Raw genomic sequence first — 22,631 nt, 5'->3', positions numbered from 1 at the left:
CTCTCCTACCCAAAATTCAAGTAACTAACTAAATACCCAATCACTTAACTAAGAGAGCTTGGATTTCCCAGTCCTCTATGGAAATCCTTTCTAAGTTTCATAGCTGAAGGATAAACAGTGTCATTAGTTGCCTCTTTCTTGTTTGTATATTTTTGACCAACATGACTAGACTAGCTACATAACTAAAGTGGCACATGGTGATCATGGGTTTCATATCCAGTATGTGCTTATTGATAATTAAACTTTCAGATTTTACTGACTTCCAGTGTCTGCACTGATTGTTTCTTTCTATGATATCTATCACTAATGGAATACTTATAAGCCAAGCTGTGTCCTAGGCATTTTCTGTATGTTATTGGTTTAATACTCCCCACAACAATCTGATGTAGATATTATTACTATTTCAATCTTATAATAAAGAAATGGAAGAAAACTTGTTACTGGTATATAGTGAAGTTTCTTTCATCTGTTCAGTTTAAAATCCTTGGAGCCAAGCTGAAGTTTTCTCTTTCTGTCATACTTATATCTAATCAAATAACAGATACCACTGGTGTTACTTTCAAAATATATCCAATTTATAAATATTTCTCACTCCCTTTAGTCTTACCTCTCTGTTCCAAACTGCTATTATTTCTTTCCTGGATTATTAAAGTAGTCTTCTAGCCAGTATTTTTGCATCTGCCCACGTCCTTTACCTCTCTCCTTACTCTATATCACCAACTCCAGTTCTTCACTCTAAGTATACAAAGTAAACTTTACAAAATTTGTCAGACAATATCATTTCTCTATTCAGACTCTGCAATGCTTCATTTCGTCTCATTCAAAGTAAAAGCTGAAGTTCTAACAATGGAGGAGTGGCCAAGATAGCAGAATAGAGCAAATAATGATGAGAATGACCTGAAGGCTAGCAAAAAATATTTTCCACAACTAAGGATATAAAGAATTACACAACAAGGTGCAGTACAGCGAAGAAACCCCCTCTCCCCAAATGTAGGAAACCCACAGTTTAGAGGATAGTCACAACTGCAGAGGTTCCCCCAAGGAATGTGTGGTCCAAGGCCTACATTGAGCTCCCCAAACTGGGGATCATGCACCAGGTAAATAATCCCTGATTATGTATGATTTTGAAGGCCAATAGGCCTTGATACAGGAGTGGTAGAGGGCTATAGAAAACAGAAATTCCACTCTTAAAGGCTGCATGCAAAATCTCACATGTTCCAAGACTCAAGAGAGAGGCATATTTGAAAGGGTCCTGGGTCAAACCCACTCACTGATCTTGGACAGATTCTCAGAGAAGCAGGAGGCAACTGGGATTCTCACTGGGGACATAGACACTGGTGGCAGCCATTTTGGGTACCTTGTTCTACCACAAGAACACTGATACTGACTAGTACCTTTTTGGAGTTCTCCCTCTAGCCTATTAGCACCAGGGGTTTACTTGCCCACCACTTGGTTGGTACCAGTGCCAGGACCCTCTAGATCCTGGCCTCAACCAACAGTAGAGCAACACAAGCACCCTCTAGCCACTGCAGTCTGCTACCCTGGGCCCAGCCCCACCCACCAGCAGGCCAGCACCAGACCTGAGACCCTACTGTCAGCAGTGCTGTGACCTGGCTCCACCTACCAATGACCAACACCAGCTCCAGAACCTCCCAGGTCATACAGCTGGCCACACTGACACCCAGGGCCACCCCTCAATGGCTGACAGCTTCTGCACAAAGCAGGGCCTGATGACCAACTTGGCCATGGGCCAGGCCTCCTGCCAGTGTGCACATAGCAGTTGGCCCTGCCAGTGGAAGGGTCCATGTGGTCCATAGGGAGGAGACTTAGAGGATGTAGCTGTGTGGACCAGAAGGGAGTGTGCTACTGGGCCCCATAGAATGTCTCCTACATAAGGCCACTTCTCCAAGATCAGGAAATATAATTGACCTAATACATAGAAATAAAAACAGAAAATTAGGCAAAATGATGCAACAGATGAATATGTTTCAAACAAAAGAACAACATAAAAACCCAGAAGAACTAAGCAAAGTGAAGATTAAAAAATCTACCTTTTTAATCAAGGTAATGATCATAAAGATGCTCAACGCACTTAGGAGAAGAATGGATTTAATACAGTGAGATATTTTAAAAAGAGTTAGAAAATATTTTTTTAAATGAAGAATATAATAAATGAAATAAAAATGCAATCAAAGGAATAAACAGTAGATTAAATGATACATGGAATGAATTAGCAAAAGAGAAGACAGAGTATTAGAAATCTCCCAAGCTGAACAGATAAAAGAAATAGAATTTCTAAAAATAAGAATAGTTTAAGAGACCTTTGGAACAACATCAAACATTCTATAATTCTCATTATAGTGGTATCAGAAGGAGAAGACAGAGAAAAGAGAAGAGAACTTATTTGAAGAAATAATAACTGAAAACGTTCCTATCCTGGAAAAGAAAACAGATATCCAGGTCCAGGAAGCACAGAGAGTCACAAACAAGATGAACCCAAAGAAGTCCACACAAAGACACATTGTAATTAAAATGGCAAAAATTAAAGATAAAGACAGGATCCTATAAACAGGAAGAGAAAAGCAGGAAAAGAAAAAGTTATGCACAAGGGAATTCCCATAAGACAACTAGATGGCTTTTCAGCAGAAACTTAGCAGGCCAGAGGAGAGTGACATGACATATTTAAAGTGATGAAAGAAAAAATCCTACAAACAAGAATACTCTACCCAACAAGGCTATCATTCAGATTTGAAGGAAAGATCAAAAGTTTTATACACAAGCAAAAACTCAGAGTTCATAAGCACTAAGTTGGATTTATAAGGAATGTTAAGGGGAGAGAGGATCAAGATGGCAAAGGAGTAGGACGTGGAGGTCACCTTCACCCCACAGATACATCAAAAATACATCTACATGTGGAACGACTATCACAGAACATACACTGAACACTAGCAGAAGACCTCAGACCTCCAAAAAAGCAAGAAAGTCTCCACATAACTGGGTAGGACAAAAAAAAAAAAAAAGAGAGAGAAAGGAATTGGGATGGGACCTGCACCCCTGGGAGGGAGCTGTGAAAGAGGAAAGGTTTCCACACATGGGGAAGTTCCCTCACCGTCAGGGAGCTTGGTCAGGGCAGAGGGGGAGCTTCAGAGCCTCAGAGGAGAGTGTGGCAACAGGTTTGCAGAAGGCAAAGCAGAGAAGGACCTACACAGAAAACCAGTGCTGACTGGTACTCCCCAGCCTGGGATGCTCATCCATTGGGGTCAGCAGGAGCTGGGTGCTGAGGCTTCGACTTTGGAGGTCAGACCCTGGGGAGAGAACTAGTGTTGGCTGTGTGAAGACAGCCTGAGGGGGCTAGGGTATGGTACGCCACAACGCAGGGAGTCCAGGAAGAAGTCTGGGCCTGCCAGAGAGGCAAGGCACCATTGTTGGGGGAGGAAGCAAGGAGAGAGGCTGGCCCATCATAGGAGCTTCTTTCTCTGCACAATCTCAGGTGGCAGGGCACCACCTATACAAGCTACAGGGGCAGGCATGAGCCGCCACTGCCATCTTGGACTCCAGAGGCAAGTGCAGTCTGCTGCTGTTACTGACGGTCCTGTGAGTGGGTGCAGGGCACTGCCCCCACCTTCCCAGGAGTGTGTGGGGCTCACCAACACCAAGTGTCCATGACCCAAAGCCAAATACTGCCCCTGCTTCCCTGGGAGTACATGCAGACAGTGACTTCTGCCAAGGGACCCACAAATGGGAACCAACAGCTGCCCCCTCCTTCCTTTGAGCATGCACATGGGACATATACCTGCACACCCCCATCAATGGGATAACAGCCAGCACACACTGAGGAAAGAGATGGCAAGCATCCAAACCAAAAACAACCCTCATGCCAAAAAAAAAAATATTAAAACCCACACAAGCTAGGCAGGGATGCTCCCGCATATAAAGCCCTCCAAGACTACAGCAGATAATTGTTTCTCCTAAACTCACAGTGTAAGAGAAATATAAGCAAAATGAAGAAACAGAGGAACTGCTCTTAGTTAAAAGACCAAGAGAATTCCCCTGAAGGAACAAACAATGAAACAGACTTCTTCAGTCTAATGGTCTAATAGTCCAATAGTCCAATTTCAAAAAGGAGATTAAGAAAATACTGAAGAAATTAAGAAAGCCTATTGATAGAAATGCAAATTACTTTAAAAAGGAACTAGAAACTATGAGGAGGAGCCAAGAAAAATTAGAAAATTCATTTGCTGAGAAAAAAGCTGAGCTGAAGGCAATGAATAGCTGAATGAATAATGCAGACGAAAGAATAAGTGACCTTGAAGATATAATAATGGAAATTACCCAATCAAAAGGAGCAGACAGAAAGACCCCTCTGCCAAAAAAATGAAAGCAATATTAGAGACATATGGAATAATATAAAGAAGACCAATCTATGCACAATAGGGATTCCAGAAGCAGAAGAAAGAGAAAAGGGGACTGAAAATGTATTTGAAGAAATTATGGCTGAAAACTTCCCAAACCTAAAGAAGGAAACAGATATCCAGATACAGGAAACACAGAGGGTCCCAAACAGGATAAACCCAAACAGACCGACACCACAACATATTATAATAAAAGTGGCAGAAGTTAAGGATAAAGAGAGGATTCTAAAGGCAGCAAGAGAAAAACAAAGAGTTCTTTACAAGGGAATCCCCGTAAGGCTATCAGCTGATTTCTCTACAGAAACACTGCAGACCAGAAGGGAGTGGCAAAATATTTCCAAAGTCTCGAAAGAGAAAAATCTTCAACCTAGAATACTCCACCCAGCAAGATTATTATTTAGAATAGGAGGAGAAATAAAGAATTTCTCAGACAAGGAAAAAATAAAGGAATACAGCAATACTAAACCTATCCTAAAAGAAATATTGAAATGTCATCTCTAAATAGAAAAGAAGCAAAAAGATATAGGAAGGAGGAAATCACAGTTGGAAAGTAAATCACTTAAATTAGCCAGTATACAGATAAAAACAAACAAACAAACAAAAAAACCCTATTTGTGAAAGCAATGATAAACACAACAGCAAAAGGATAAACATGAAGATGTAAAAAGGGATATCAAAATCATAAAATGTGGAGGAGAGTAAGAAAATGCAGATTTTTTTTTTCTTTAGAATGTGTTTGAGCCTATATGGCTATCAGTCTAAAGCAAGCAGATATAGGAAGAGGTTAACATACTTGAAAAACAGGGCAACCACAAATCAAAAACAAACAATAGATTCACAGAAAACAAAAAGAAAAGAACACAAGCATAAGTTAGGAGGAAACCATCAAACCACAAAAAGAAAAACAAAAAGCAAAGAAAGGAATAAAGAAGAAACAAAGAATCAACTGGAAAACAAGGTTTGAGATGGCAATAAATACATATGCATCAATAATTACCTTAAATGTCAACGGACTGAATGCTTCAATCAAAAGACATAGAGTGGGGCTTCCCTGGTGGCGCAGTGGTTGAGAATCTGCCTGCCAATGCAGGGGACACGGGTTTGAGCCCTAGTCTGGGAAGATGCCACATGCCACGGAGCAACTGGGCCCTTGAGCCACGACTGCTGAGCCTGCGCGTCTGGAGCCTGTGCTCCACAACGGGAGAGGCCACGACAGTGAGAGGCCAACACACTGCGATGAAGAGTGGGCCCCGCTCGCCGCAACTGGAGAAAGCCCGCGCACAGAAACGAAGACCCAACACAGCTAAAAATAAATAAATAAATTAATTAATTAATTAAAAAAAAAAGACATAGAGTGGCAGACTGGATAAAAAACAAGAGCCTACGATATGCTGCCCATAGGAGACCCACATTATGGCAAAGGAAACACATAGATTGAAAGTGATGGGATGAAAAAAAGAATTTCAGGCAAACGGAAATGACAAGAAAGCAGGAGTTGCAATACTCATTTCAGATAAAATAGACTTTAAAGGCTATAAAGAAAGATAAAGAAGGACACTATATAATGATAAAAGGATCAATAAAAGAAAAGGATATTACACTCATCAACTTATATTCATTTAATATAGGAGCATCCAAATACATAAAACAAATACTAACAGACAAAAAGGGAATTGATGGGAATACAATAATAGTAAGAGACTTTAACACCCCACTCACATCAATGGACAGATCTTCTAGACAGAACATCAATCAGGCAACAAAGTTCCTAAATGATACAATAGAACAGTTAGACTTAATTGATATATTCAGGACATTACATCCAAAACAAAAACAAAAAACATAAAAACCCAGGACACACATTCTTTCCAAGAGCACACAGAACATTCTCTAGGATTGACCACATACTTGGGCACAAAACTAACCTCAACAAATTTAAGAGTATAGAAATTATTTCAAGCATCTGCTCTGACCGCAATGGCATGAAACTAGATATCAACCACAGGAAAAGAAATGAGAAAAAAACAACTATGCGGAGACTAAACAACATGCTACTAAAAAAAACAATGGATCAACGAGGAAGTCAGAAAGGAAATTAAAAGAGGGAGGGGGTATGGGGATATATGTATATATATATGTAGCTGATTCACTTTATTATACAGCAGAAATTAACACAACATTGTAAAGCAATTATACTCCAATAAAGATTTAAAAAATACCTTGAGACAAATGACAATGAAAACACAACCTTACAAAACCTATGGGATGCAGCAAAAGCAGTTCTTAGAGGGAAGTTCATAGTGATACAGACCTTCATCAAAAACAAGGACGATCTCAAATCAACAACCTAATCTACCACCTAAAAGAATTAACAAAGAACAAACAAAGCTGAAAGTCAGCAGAAGGAAGGAACTAATAAATATCAGGGAGGAAATAAATAAAATAAGTATTAAAAATTGAAAAAACCCAATAAAACCAAAAACTGGTTCTTTGAAAAGGTAAACAAAATAAATAAACCTTAGGGCAGTCTCACCAAGAAGACAAGACAGAGATGCCAAATGAATATAAGAAATAAAAAAGGAAAAATCTCAACTGACACCACAGGAAAGAGAAAAAAAAAAAAAAAAAAACTAAGAGAATACTATGAACAATTTTATGCCAACAAATTTGACAACCGAGAAGGAATGGACAACTTTCTAGAAACATACAGCCCACCAAAATTGAATCAAGAAGAAATAGATGATTTGAACAGACCAGTCAATAGAAGTGAAATAGAATCTGTAATAAAAAAAGAAAAACTCCCTACAAACAAAAGTCCAAGACCAGATGGCGTCTCAGATGAATTCTACCAAGCAAACAAAGAATAACTTATAGCAATTCTTCTCAAAATCTTCCAAAAGATTGAAGAGGAGAGAACATTCCCAAAGAAATTCTAGGAAGCCACCCTGACCCTTATACTAAAACCAGACAAAGACACCACCAAAAAAAGAAAATTACAGGCCAATATCTTTGATAAATACAGATGCAAAAATTCTCTACAAAATTTTAGCAAACAAAATCCAACAACACATAAAAAAAGATCATACACCATGACCAAGTGAGATTCATCCCAAGTTCAAAAGGATGGTTCAACATTCGTGAATCAATCAACATAATACACCATATTAACAAAAGAAAAGTCAAAAACCAAATGACCATCTCAATACATGCAGAAAAAGCATTTGACAAAATTCAAAATCCATTCATGACAAAAACTCTTACCAAAGTGGGAATAGAGGAAACATATCTCAACATAATAAAAGCCATTTGTGACAAACCCACAGACAAGATAATACTCAATGGTGAAAGGCTAAAAGCCTTCCTGCTAAAATCTGGAACAAGAAAAAGATACCCATTCTCACCACTTCTATTCAACATAGTAGTGGAAGTCCTAGCCACAGTAATCTGACAAGAAAAAGAAATAAAATTTATCCACATTGGAAGGGAAGAGGTAAAATTGTTATTATATGCAGATGGCATGATGTTATGTATAGAAAACCCTAAAGACTCCACACAAAAACTACTAGATCTACTAAATGAATTCAGCAAAATAGAAGGATATAAAATTAACATTCAAAAATTGGTTCATTTCTTTACACTAACTATGAAATATCAGGAAGGAAATGTAAAAAAACAATGCTTTTAAAAATAACACCAAAAAAAAAAAAAAAAAAAAAAACCTGACCAAGGAGGTGAAAGACTTATATACTGAAAGCTATAAAACATTAATAAAGGGAGTTAAAGAGGATTCAATGAAATGGAAAGATATCCCATGCTCTTGGATTGGAAGAATTAATCTGCTTAAAATGGCAATACTACCCAAAGCAATCTACAGATTTAATGTGATCCCTATCAAAATACTCAAGACATTTTTCATGGAACTAGAACAAATAATCCAAAAATTTATATGGAACCATAAAAGATCAAGAATTGCAAAAGCAATCCTGAGGAAAAAACAAAAAAGCAAAAAAAAACAGGAAGCATAACTCTCCCAGACTTCAGACAATAGTACAAAGCTACATTAATCAAAACAATGTGGTATTGGTACATAAACAGACCTATGGATCAATGGAACAGAATAGAGAGCCCAGAAATAAACGCACACACCTACAGACAATTAATCTTCAACAAAGGAAGCAAGAATATACAATGGTGAAAAGACAGTTTTTTCAACAAGTGGTGCTGGGAAAGTTGGACAGTGGCATATAAATCAGTGAAGTTAGAACACACCCTCACACCACACATAAAAATAAACTCAAAATGGCTTAAAGACTTAAACATAAGACATGACACCATAAAACTCCTAGAAGAGATCATAGGCAAAACATTCTCTGACATACATCATACCAATGTTTTCTTAGGTCAGTCTCCCTAGGTAATAGAATTAAAAACAAAAATAAACAAATGGGACCTAATCAAACTTACAAACTTTTGCACAGCGAAGGAAACCAAAAAACAAAAACAAAAACAACCAAAAAGACAACATACGGAATGGGAGAAAATATTTGCAAATGATGCAACAGAAAAGGGCTTAATCTCCAAAGTATACAAACAGCTCATACAACTTAAAAACAAAAACTAAACTAAGAAGAAAATGTCAAATCTCCACTTTACTCCTGGCTAGGCAGACACAGTTTAAGAACAACTTGCAGGTAAAAATCTCATTTGCAAAGCAGGCTCTTTGCATCTCAGTCTCTAAAGCTGTATGGGCCCACTTAGAGTTGACATCACAGTACATTGCCTAGGGAAATGAAGATTTTGCAATTAAACTGTGGGTAGTCCAACCAGTTAATTCAGGACAAGAACTCCACAGAGAAAATACCCTGAACACTGTGCTTGCTCAATATGTGTAACTTCTCTTTGGAAGACTTTATCAACACAACCCTCAACTTCTGAACTAAGTATTTTCTTTCCTTGGAAACAGAATGGTTATATTTCTATCATCAGTGATATCTTAGCTGTGGGAGAAGAGGAGGAGGTAACATGTAAAGTACAGGGAACCCTGGAGGTACATGAAAATATTCATAGGATTAAAATTTATAAAAATCCTTATTAGCTGTTCAATGTGGCATTTCTGATGTCCTGTTATAATAAACCTATTTAAATTTCAGAAAATATTGGGGGTTTGTTGTTGAAGAGTTGAGATTCTTCTAGGGTAGATAATAAAGTGAATACATTCAGTGTCTATAAAATATTGCAGAGCATGGAATGAGAAAGTAAATAACATTAAGTAGCTCTGAATTAGTTACTTTATATACACTTCCTCAGAGCGTTCCAAAAAACAATACTACAAAGGAATTGTGATTATTCCCACTTTATAGATGAAGAAATGGAGTTTAAGAAAGGTGATATAACTTGATCAGGTATGCAAGAAGTGACCAAACTGGACTTAAGTTCTTACTAACTATTAATATTTAAATATTAGAAACAGACATTATTCTTTGAATATTGAAGGAAAAATGGAATGAATTACAATTGGCTTACATATAAATTTTATCTTAATATGACCAAACACCGAACTTTTCTGTTCTTATCCCAAGTAGGGCCTTTAGCTTTTAATAACTGTATAATACATAGAAAAAAAGTTATTAGATATTAGGAGGTGATGGTCCATTTCCATCCCCCTGTGCACTCATAATAACTACATACTATAGTTTATTAGATTATATCTACAAAATATATCATGGAATAAAAAGTAGGATAATATCTTGGTAATTTATGAAGATGGTAGTAAAAATAAGATATTTTTCCCTTAATGGAAAAATTATAACTACACAACACACCTCTTAAAAGCAGCTTGGAAGCAATACTCAGATGGTTTAAATAAGCTTTATGCTTCAGTGTATTATACTTCACTAAACCAAAAATATTTTATAACTATGAGGGAATCAAAACAAACACAAAACCATTATTAAAATATTGCTATATGAAGTTCACCAGATTTAGGAAATATATAGATGGATAGATAGATATATTTACACACATATATACATATATATTTACATAGATATGTAAATAAACTGATATTTGAAAATAGAAATTATTTAATGAGGATGGAACTCCTTTCACTATTGCTGGTGTGATGGAAAGCATAAGGGAATAGAAGTATGAAAAGTAAGGCTCCAGGTGTTGCTGTGAGATATACTTTATCTAGGACCTTGAGCAATAATTCACCTTTCCATGTCTCAGTTTACTAATCTAAAGCCATAGATTTAAACTTTATGATCCTTACATTTCTACTCAGATCTGTAAATCCATGAAATTTTTCCTGCTATTATGAATATTGTCCCTCTTTCCAAATCCTTGTCAACATTAGGAATAAGCTAATGTTCCAGCTGGCTGCCACAGAGGCTCAGGCAGTAAATGGAAAGAATCATAGAAGAGGATTAATTTTCAAGTCTGGATTTTCATCATGACATTCACTCTAGACACACATATGAATAAAATGAAGCTACAAAGTTCAAATATGGCTTAGACAGTTGGATCACAGAGACTGACTGTGTTTAAAAGTTTTTAGACATTTTAAAATGTCTTCTTTATTAAAAAGAAAAACACAAAAAACAAACAAAAACTAAACTGAAAGTGGATTTTATTTTAATGTAATTAGGTTTAATAGTAAAACAGTTGATAAAATTGCCAAATGATGACATAAAAGAAGTAAATTTATCTTTTCACATATTCATTCCCCCTCAGTTTAAAGCCATGGAGATCTCTCATAAAAATGATGTGCATAATTACTTATAATAGACAGCCCCCCAATTTTTGCTACTTTTTATTTTGCTTGACCAATCATTGTGGTTAATAAGGACCTCAATTACTACAACTTTTATTCATTTATTCAGTGGCATAAACCGATGTTTAAACAGACAAATTGAGCAGGTTACACAGTTAAGACTTTCCCATCAATATGGTGACACGAAAAGCTTTTCCCCAAAATGCATTGCCCTTGAAATTGTGATCTACATAGTAATTATTTTTGTACTTAATATATTTTAAGAATATATTGGGTAAACATAGGAAAAATGCAAGACTTTGTAGGCATATCTGGGTATTTAAGTTTGAGGCAAAATTTTAAAAAGATTTGTTTTCTTATATATTAGATTGGCAAAAATTCAAAAGCTTGAAAATAGAATCTGATGGTAATGTGGCAGGGAAATTGTCACTCTCAAACATTTTTGGTGTGAGTTCCTGATATTGCACCACTAATGAAGGGGGATTTAGAAATATTCAACAAAATTTCCTATTCATTTACTTTTTGACTCAGAAAGCACATTTCTAGGACTCTACCCTGAAGATATTCCTCCATAAAAAAATAATCTCTATATACAAAGTTTTCATTGTGGCATTTGTTATAGCAAAATATTGGAAATAATCCAAATATCTATCAAAGGAGGCTGATTGAATAATCTATGGAATATCCACACAAGTGATTTCCATGTGACTGAAAAGAAAACATCAATAATTGATTGTAAGTTATTTATAGTTAACAAATTTTTAAAAATAGTTACAGGACTCTCTATACAGTATTCTGCCCCTAATGTAGGAAAGGACTCCTCTCTCTCTCCCCATCCATCCATCTATCATCTATCTATAGCTATATCTATCTATATCTATATCTATCTATTTTCCTTTTTGCTTATTTTTGCAAAGTGAAATGCAGTAGAGGGTAACCCAGTAAGGATGTGTCAACCAGAAACTAATAAAAACATCACCCCTCAGGGATGGTTGAAAAGGGAAGGAGAGAACAGAAATGGAGGCAATAACTTGCTATACAATTTATTGTTTAAAATAAAGACATAAAAAAGGATGTTAGAAAGAAAACCCTCAAAACTGAAAAAAATCAGAAACAAATTAACTTTTTTATATAGCAAATTGATATTAGATACACATAGAGAAAAAATATTCAAGTAACTCAAGTAATAGTCTGACTATATATTCATGGTAGGATATATTTTAAGACTAAAAAGATGTGCAAAAAAAAATCTTGAACTTCTAATTAGTAGGTTTATTTTTCATAGAATTTGGTATTGGTAATTTTGAAACCATTTTGTGATTATTGTAAAGATTAATAAAATAAGTAAATGTATTAGTACAAGGAGAACTGAGATTTTATTCAGTTTAAGAGAAAAACATGAAATCATATGTAAGAGTATGATGTAAGAGTGAAGTATTTTAATATACATAACTTCCTTTCAAATTGTTCTGAAAAAAAGAGGATACTAGTTCCAGTGAAAGGTACACAGGTTTTCACTGTACATTTCTTTCAATTTTCTATTTGAATTTTTTTTATAATAGAATGTTGGAAGAAATGAAAAGTAAGAAATATCTAAATGTAACTTTCTTGATTTGGACATATTTTAACCAGGCCACAGAATGGCATAAACCTGGTGTTTTAAGTAAATTAGTTTTTTAAATGAAATATTTTGCAAGTATTATTTGTGTTTTGTGAAAGGAAGATGGTAGATATACGTTTTAAGAACTTATCACAGAAAGGTGCTCAGAAATTGTATGTAATCATACCAAGATAGAATAGTAAAATAAGCCAAGCATTTCTAGATATATCCAGGTAAATCCATATAATTTGAATAGTATATTTTCCCTTGCTCCTTCAAATGATTTGGGAAGTATAAATTTTCCTATATATCAGTGCCATATTTTATTTGATAGTTTATTTTTTATTTTTTATTTTTTTTTAATTTTTATTTATTTATTTTTTATTTATTTATTTATTTATTTTTGGCTGGGTTGGGTCTTCGTTTCTGTGCGTGGGCTTTCTCTAGTTGTGGCAAGTGGGGGCCACCCCTCATCACGGTGCGCGGGCCTCTCACTGTCGCGGCCTCTCTTGTTGCGGAGCACAGGCTCCAGACGCGCAGGCTCAGTAATTGTGGCTCACGGGCTTAGTTGCTCCGTGGCATGTGGGATCCTCCCAGACCAGGGCTCGAACCCCGTCCCCTGCACTAGCAGGCAGACTCTCAACCACTGCGCCACCAGGGAAGCCCTGATAGTTTATTTTTAATTTGCAGGAATCATGCATCTCTTGCTAAACCATATTTGCATAGATGTCAGTTGAAAATAATTTTCTGAATTAGTTTTATAAATTGAATTTTATTGAATTCTCTTATATTAAATATAGTAACTAAATAAAACTTTTGGGGTGGTATGATCTAAATAAATAATGTCCACTAGAGATCACCAGCTTAGAATACTGTTTTGTTATTCACAATATTGATCTGAATCAAACTATCATCACTAGGTGATTGCTATCATCACTGGGGATTTAATGTTACATGACTAGAACAACATTTGTGAACTTGGCAGTGTGATACTGTGCTTTTTTAAAATTGAAGTATAGTTGATTTACAATGTTGTGTTAGTTTCAGGTGTACAGCAAAGCGATATATTGTGTGTATATATATATTCTTTTTCAGATTCTTTTCCATTATAGGTTATTCTGATATATAGTTCCTAGAGATTATCATACTAAGTGAAGTAAGTCAGATGTAGAAAGACAAATATCATATATCATTTATATATGTGGAATCTAAAAAAATGATACAAATTAAAATATTTACAAAACAGAAATAGACTCACAGACATAGAAGACAAACTTATGGTTACCAACTGTGATACGGTGCTTTTGCTTTACGCTGTCTGTTGGAGACAACTCTCCATGGGTGGCTCACATTTCTGCATGTTTTGCAAGCAAATACTGTCAACCCTTGAATAACACAAGGGTTGGGGCCCTAACCCCCTACCAGTTGAAAATCTGCATATAACTTATAGTCAGCCAATTTATAGTCTGCTCTCTGTATCTGTAATTCTGTAACTGTGGATTCTCCCAAGTGTGGATCATGTAGTATTATGTTATTTATTATTGAAAAAAATCAGTGTATAAGTGGACCCTAGCAGTCCAAACCTGTGTTGTAATTAACTGTCCTTTGTTAACAAACTGTATTTTCAAGGATTTTGGTATAGCCATGATAGAGAGAAATAGTGTCTGCTGCTGGAGCAAAAACTTACTCTGCAGTAGGATAAAGAGAACGTCTTCCTCCAGAGCAAAGGGCAGCAGTCTTTCTGCCCACTCAAATATACTCAGGTTTGGTAAGCTCAGAGTTCCTCTCCTGCACTAAAGCTACTGCATGGGCAGGCATTCATCTGACCTCATTCACACCACCCCTGTGGCACTTAGGGGCAAAGGGAAATTACACAAACATGCCATAAAATTAGAAATGCTTAACTTACTTTTAACATTACATAAAAGAAATTTAATAGTGTTTCATCTGGGCTGATATAAATGTGCTAGCAATATAGATCCATCTTAATATTGAAATAGATACACATTATGTATTATTTTTTTTAAAGATTAGGCTAGAAAATTTATTCTAAAATGATTCCAGACTAGATAATGAAGATCAACCTGCATTTTGTGATCCATACACTTATCTTGCACAGTAAAAGTTGTATTATAAGTAGATGTAACCATGATTGAGAGGTGTTTTCACAGGTATCTAATACAAATTAAATAAATTCCCCTTTTTACATTTATAGTAAAATTCTCCACATTCATATATATCTATACCCACACCCTCATCTCATTTATACAGCCTCTTATTCACATCAGATGAGTTTCTGAAATCCAGCTCCATTCCTTGCCACTGCTTTGATTTAGGCCTTCCTCTTTCTTTGGCTGGCCTTCCACCAACAACCTCTATGCAATTGGAAAAATCTTCTATACCATTTTCATAATTATCATCTAAAAATTGTATTATTTATAGCACCTTTCTTTTTTATATATGAGTCGTTTCTTTTTTTTTTTTTTTTTTACAAAGCAACGTGAAAAGATATTTATTGATCATATTGACATTTTAACCAAGTTATTTTTGATCAAGTTTTCTGATATTCCAGTTATAATGCCTAAAATAATGTAGGTAAATAATAAGTATTTTCTTTTGTTTCTTTTGTTTTGTTCCCATTGGATCTTTTTTTTTTTTTTTTTTTTTCACACACACACACTGTATTTTATTTTTACAAGAGATAAATAGACTGACACCAAGCATTGTACATGGATGACCACAACAAAAGCAACAATGATTGCAATTACCAAACATGAAACACACTCATACTATGTCATAATATTGACATTCAGTCCAGTAATCCTCCACTCTAACAGCTCCTTTACTTTGCAGTGAAAATTGATTTGTATATTCTTTGCCTCTGAGTCCTTGTGGGATTTTTTTTTTTTTAAATTCAGACAGAAAGTCACGAAAATTATACTCATCCTCATCAGTTCACTCAGTCCCATGTAATTAATTTTTTTTTTTTTTCATCTTGATCTTTTGTTAGCACTTTTATGAGTTCATCAGTTTTTCATTAGAGTTCTGAAAATGCTTATTCATTCAGTTCAGCAGTACAGTCAGTTACCAGAAACCTGTACTTGTCAGAGCCTTTTCCATGAATTTTTTGAAGATGAAACCCTTTTATAGGAACATATTTGCAAAATCATCAGAGTACACCCAGAACTGTCTGTAAATGACAAAAGACTTAAAAATGACCACGGTTAAAGATTTGATGAAAGTTCATAATAATGCAGTTGACAAGAAAATTAGTTATTTCTGAGATATACATTTTAAAGTAATAACTAGGATTATTACATATAACATTATACCAGAACATATAAGATTTTTAGAAATTTCATGTAATGTCTGAAACATTTATATTAACATATTTCCATACATATTTCCATACAAATACAAATATAAGATTTTTAGAAATTTCATGTAATGTCTGAAACATTTATATTAACATATTTCCATACATATTTCCATACAAATACAAATATAAGATTTTTAGAAATTTCATGTAATGTCTGAAACATTTATATTAACATATTTTCATACAAATAACCCAATAAAAGTTTAGTATTAGTTGTTTTGTTTGTTTTTTTATACTGCAGGTTATTATTAGGCATCAATTTTATACACATCAGTGTATACATGTCAATCCCAATCGCCCAATTCAGCACACCACCATCCCCACCTCACTGCAGTTTTCCCCCCTTGGTGTCCATATGTCCATTCTCTACATCTGTGTCTCAACTTCTGCCCTGCAAACTGGCTCATCTGTACCATTTTTCTAGGTTCCACATACATGCATTAATATACGATATTTGTTTTTCTCTTTCTGACTTACTTCACTCTGTATGACTGTCTCTAGATCCATCCACGTCTCAACAAATGACTCAGTTTTGTTCCTTTTTATGGCTGAGTAATATTCCATTGTATATATGTACCACTACTTCTTTATCCATTCGTCTGCTGATGGGCATTTAGGTTGCTTCCATGACCTGGCTATTGTAAATAGTGCTGCAATGAACATTCGGGTGCATGTGTCTTTTTGAATTACGGTTTTCTCTGGGAATATGCCCAGTAGTGGGATTGCTGGGTCATATGGTAATTCTATTTTTACTTTTTTAAGGAACCTCCATATTGTTCTCCATAGTGGCTGTATCAATTTACATTCCCACTAACAGTGCAAGAGGGTTCCCTTTTCTCCACACCCTCTCCAGCATTTGTTGTTTGTAGATTTTCTGATGATGCCCATTCTAACAGGAGTGAGGTGATACCTCATTGTAGTTTTGATTTGCATTTCTCTAATAATTAGTGATGTTGAGCATCTTTTCATGTGCGTCGTGGCCGTCTGTATGTCTTCTTTGGAGAAATGTCTATTCAGGTCTTCTGCCCATTTTTGGATTGGGGTGTTTGTTTCTTTGATATTGAGCTGAATGAGCTGTTTATATATTTTGGAGATTAATCCTTTGTCCGTTGATTCATTTGCAAATATTTTCTCCCATTCTGAGGGTTGTCTTTTCGTCTTGTTTATGGTTTCCTTTGCTGTGCAAAAGCTTTGAAGTTTCATTAGGTCCCACTTGTTTATTTTTGTTTTTATTTCCATTACTCTAGGAGGTGGCTCAAAAAAGATCTTGCTGTGATTTATGTCAAAGAGTGTTCTTCCTATGTTTTCCTCTAAGAGTTTTATAGTGTCCAGTCTTATATTTAGGTCTCTAATCCATTTTGAGTTTATTTTTGTGTATGGTGTTAGGGAGTATTCTAATTTCATTCTTTTACATGTAGCTGTCCAGTTTTCCCAGCACCACTTATTGAAGAGACTGTCTTTTCTCCATTGTATATCTTTGCCTCCTTTGTCATAGATTAGTTGACCATAGGTGCGTGGGTTAATCTCTGGGCTTTCTATCTTGTTCCATTGATCTATGTTTCTGTTTTTGTGCCAGTACCATATTGTCTTGATTACTGTAGCTTTGTAGTACAGTCTGAAGTCAGGGAGCCTGATTCCTCCAGCTCCATTTTTTTCCCTCAAGACTGCTTTGGCTATTCGGGGTCTTCTGTGTCTCCATACAAATTTTAAGGTGATTTGTTCTAGCTCCGTAAAAAATGCCATTGGTAATTTGATAGGGATTGCATTGAACCTGTAGATTGCTTTGGGTAGTATAGTCATTTTCACAATGTTGATTCTTCCAATCCAAGAACATGGTACATCTCTCCATCTGTTGGTATCATCTTTAATTTCTTTCATCAGTGTCTTATAGTTTTCTGCATACAGGTTTTTGTCTCCCTAGGTAGGTTTATTCCTAGGTATTTTATTCTTTTTGTTGCAATGGTAAATGGGAGTGTTTCCATAATTTCTCTTTCAGATTTTTCATCATTAGTGTATAGGAATGCAAGAGATTTCTGTGCATTAATTTTGTATCCTGCAACTTTACCATATGCATTAATTAGCTCTAGCAGTTTTCTGGTGGCAGTTTTAGGATTCTCTATGCATAGTATCATGTCATCTGCAAACAGTGACAGTTTTAATTCTTCTTTTCCAATTTGTATTCCTTTTATTTATTTTTCTTCTCTGATTGCCGTGGCTAGGACTTCCAGAACTATGTTGAATAATAGTGGTGAGAGTGGACATCCTTGTCTCGTTCCTGATCTTAGAGGAAATGCTTTCAGTTTTTCACCATTGAGAATGATGTTTGCTGTGGGTTTGCATATATGGCCTTTATTATGTTGAGGTAGGTTCCCTCTATGCCCACGTTCTGGAGAGTTTTTATCAGAAATGGGTGTTGAATTTTGTCGAAAGCTTTTTCTGCATCTATTGAGATGATCATATGGTTTTTATTCTTCAATTTGTTAATATGGTGTATCACATTGATTGATTTGCGTATATTGAAGAATCCTTGCATCCCTGGGATAAATCCCACTTGATCGTGGTGTATGATCCTTTTAATGTGTTGTTGGATTCTGTTTGCTAGTATTTTGTTGAGGATTTTTGCATCTATATTCATCAGAGATATTGGTCTGTAATTTTCTTTTTTTGTAGTGTCTTTGTCTGGTTTTGGTATCAGGGTGATGGTGGCCTCATAGAATGAGTTTGGGAGTGTTCCTTCCTCTGCAATTTTTTGGAAGAGTTTGAGAAGGATGGGTGTTAGCTCTTCTCTAAATGTTTGATAGAATTCACCTGTGAAGCCATCTGGTCCTGCACTTTTGTTTGTTGGAAGATTTTTAATCACAGTTTCAATTTCATTACTTGTGATTGGTCTGTTCATATTTTCTATTTCTTCCTGATTCAGTCTTGGAAGGTTATACCTTTCTAAGAATTTGTCCATTTCTTCCAGGTTGTCCATTTTATTGGCATAAAGTTGCTTGTAGTAGTCTCTTAGGATGCTTTGTATTTCTGCGGTGTCTGTTGTAACTTCTCCTTTTTCATTTCTGATTTTATTGATTTGAGTCCTCTCCCTCTTTTTCTTGATGAGTCTGGCTAATGGCTTTTCAATTTTGTTTATCTTCTCAAAGAACCAACTTTTAGTTTTATTGATCTTTGCTATTGTTTTCTTTGTTTCTATTTCATTTATTTATGCTCTGAGCTTTATGATTTCCTTCCTTTTGCTAACTTTGGGTTTTGTTTGTTCTTCTTTCTCTAGTTTCTTTAGGTGTAAGGGTAGATTGTTTACTTGAGATTTTTCTTGTTTCTTTATGTAGGCTTGTATAGCTATTAACTTCCCTCTTAGAACCGCTTTTGCTGCATCCCATAGGTTTTGGGTCGTCGTGTTTTCATTGTCATTTGTCTCTAGGTATTTTTTTATTTCCTCTTTGATTTCTTCAGTGATCTCTTGGTTATTTAGTAACGTATTGTTTAGCCTCCATGTGTTTGTCTTTTTTACGTTTTTTTCCCTGTAATTCATTTCTAATCTCATAGCGTTGTGGTCAGAAAAGATGCTTGATATGATTTCAATTTTCTTAAATTTACTGAGGCTTGATTTGTGACCCAAGATGTGATCTATCCTGGAGAATGTTCCGTGCGCACTTGAGAAGAACGTGTAATCTGCTGTTTTTGGATGGAATGTCCTATATATATCAATTAAATCTATCTGGTCTATTGTGTCATTTAAAGCTTCTGTTTCCTTATTTATTTTCATTTTGGATGATCTGTCCATTGGTGTAAGTGAAGTGTTAAAGTCCCCCACTATTATTGTGTTACTGTCGATTTCCTCTTTTATAGCTGTTAGCAGTTGCCTTATGTATTGAGGTGCTCCTATGTTGGGTGCATATATATTCATAATTGTTATATCTTCTTCTTGGATTGATCCCTGGTTCATTATGTAGTGTCCTTCCTTGTCTCTTGTAACATTCTTTATTTTAAAGTCTATTTTATCTGATATGAGTATAGCTACTCCAGCTTTCTTTTGATTTCCATTTGCATGGAATATCTTTTTCCATCCCCTCACTTTCAGGCTGTATGTGTCCCTAGGTCTAAAGTGGGTCTCTTGTAGACAGCATATATATGGGTCTTGTTTTTGTATCCATTCAGCCAGTCTATGTCTTTTGGTTGGGGCATTTAATCCATTCACGTTTAAGGTAATTATCGATATGTATGTTCCTATGACCATTTTCTTAATTGTTTTGGGTTTGTTTTTGTAGGTCCTTTTCTTCTCTTGTGTTTCCCACTTAGAGAAGTTCCTTTAGCATTTGTTGTAGAGCTGGTTTGGTGGTGCTGAATTCTCTTAGCTTTTGCTTGTCTGTAAAGCTTTTGATTTCTCCATCAAATCTAAATGAGATCCTTGCCGGGTAGAGTAATCTTGGTTGTAGGTTCTTCCCTTTCATCACTTTAAGTATATCATGCCACTCCCTTCTGGCTTGCAGAGTTTCTGCTGAGAAATCAGCTGTTAACCTTATGAGAGTTCCCTTGTATGTTATTTGTCGTTTTTCCCTTGCTGCTTTCAATAATTTTTCTTTGTCTTTAATTTTTGCCACTTTGATTACTGTGTGTCTCAGTGTGTTTCTCCTTGGGTTTATTCTGTATGGGACTCTCTGTGCTTCCTGGACTTGGGTGGCTATTTCCTTTCCCATGTTAGGGAAGTTTTCGACTATAATCTCTTCAAATATTTTCTCTGGTCCTTTGTCTCTCTCTTCTCCTTCTGGGACCCCTATAATGCGAATGTTGTTGCATTTAATGTTGTCCCAGAGGTCTCTTAGGCTGTCTTCATTTCTTTTCTTTCTTTTTTCTTTAGTCTGTTCCGCAGCAGTGAATTCCACCATTCTGTCTTCTAGGTCACTTATCCGTTCTTCTGCCTCAGTTATTCTGCTATTGATTCCTTCTAGTGTAGTTTTCATTTCAGTTATTGTATTGGTCATCTCTGTTTGTTTGTTCTTTAATTCTTCTAGGTCTTTGTTAATCATTTCTTGCATCTTCTCAATCTTTGCCTCCATTCTTATTCCGAGGTCCTGGATCATCTTCACTATCATTATTCTGAATTCTTTTTCTGGATGGTTGCCTATCTCCACTTCATTTAGTTGTTTTTCTGGGGTTTTTTCTTGTTCCTTCATCTGGTACATAGCCCTCTGCCTTTTCATCTTCTCTATCTTTCTGTAACTGTCGTTTTTGGTCCACAGGCTGCAGGATTGTAGTTTTTCTTGCTTCTGTTGTCTGCCCTCTGGTGGTTGAGGCTATCTAAGAGGCTTGATGGGAGGCTCTGGTGGTGGGTAGAGCTGACTGTTGCTGTGGCAGTCAGAGCTCAGTAAAACCTTAATCCACTTGACTGTTGATGGGTGGGGCTGGTTTCCCTCCCTGTTGGTTGTTTTGCCTGAGGCAACCCAACACTGGAGCCTACCCGTGCTCTTTGGTGGGGTTATTGGCAAACTCTGGGAGGGCTCACGCCAAGGAGAACTTCCCAGAACCTCTGCTGCCAGTGTCCTTATCCCCATGGTGAAACAGAGCCACCACTCGCCTCTGCAGGAGACCCCCCAACACCAGCAGGTAGGTCTGGTTCAGTCTCCCCCATGGTCACTGCTCCTTCCCCTGGGTCCTGATGCACACATTACTTTGTGTGAGCCCTCCAAGAGTGGGGTCTCTGTTTCCCCCAGTCCTGTCAAAGTCCTGCAATCAATTCCCACTAGGCTTCAAAGTCTGATTCTCTAGGAATTCCTCCTCCCGTAGCCGGACCCCCAGGTTGGGAAGGCTGACGTGGGGCTCAGAACCTTCACTCCAGTGGGTAGACTTCCGTGGTATAAGTGTTCGCCAGTCTGTGACCCACCCACCCAGCAGTTATGGGATTTGATTTTACTCTGATTGCGCCCCTCCTACCGTCTCACTGTGGCTTCTCCTCTGTCCTTGGACGTGGGGTATCCTGCTTGGTGAAGTCCAGGGTCTTCCTGTCAATGATTGTCCAGCAGCCAGTTGTGATTCTGGTGCTCTCGCAAGAGGGAGTGAGAGCACGTCCTTCTACTCCGCCATCCGATATGAGTCGTTTCTATTATTTAAGTTTGACTGAGGTCCAGTCTTTCTTTCCAATTTCTCTATAGCTACCAGACACTTTCTTAATATCTTATCTTACATGTCATACGTTCTGTGAAAATTTTTCCACTCCTGTGCACAGGAGCAGTTGCCCCATCAGCAATGTTCCGCTTGTACTTTAGTCATAGTCCATTCCATCCTTAATGCTGTAGAATTCCATGGGCATTTCCGAGTTGGTCTCCAGACTAAGGATGGTGCCTGGATACCAGCATTTTGGTAATGATGGTTTCATCTGGAAATGGAATGAAGTCATTTGTGGGTCAAAGGACACTCTGTTTCTTTTTTAAAAAGTGAATGTAGTAGCATATTTTGCCAGTACCAGTGAAA

The sequence above is a fragment of the Eschrichtius robustus genome, chromosome 17, assembly GCF_028021215.1.
Source record: "Eschrichtius robustus isolate mEscRob2 chromosome 17, mEscRob2.pri, whole genome shotgun sequence".
In the NCBI taxonomy this organism is placed as follows: domain Eukaryota; kingdom Metazoa; phylum Chordata; class Mammalia; order Artiodactyla; family Eschrichtiidae; genus Eschrichtius; species Eschrichtius robustus.
Note: the sequence above shows the minus strand (reverse complement) of the source record.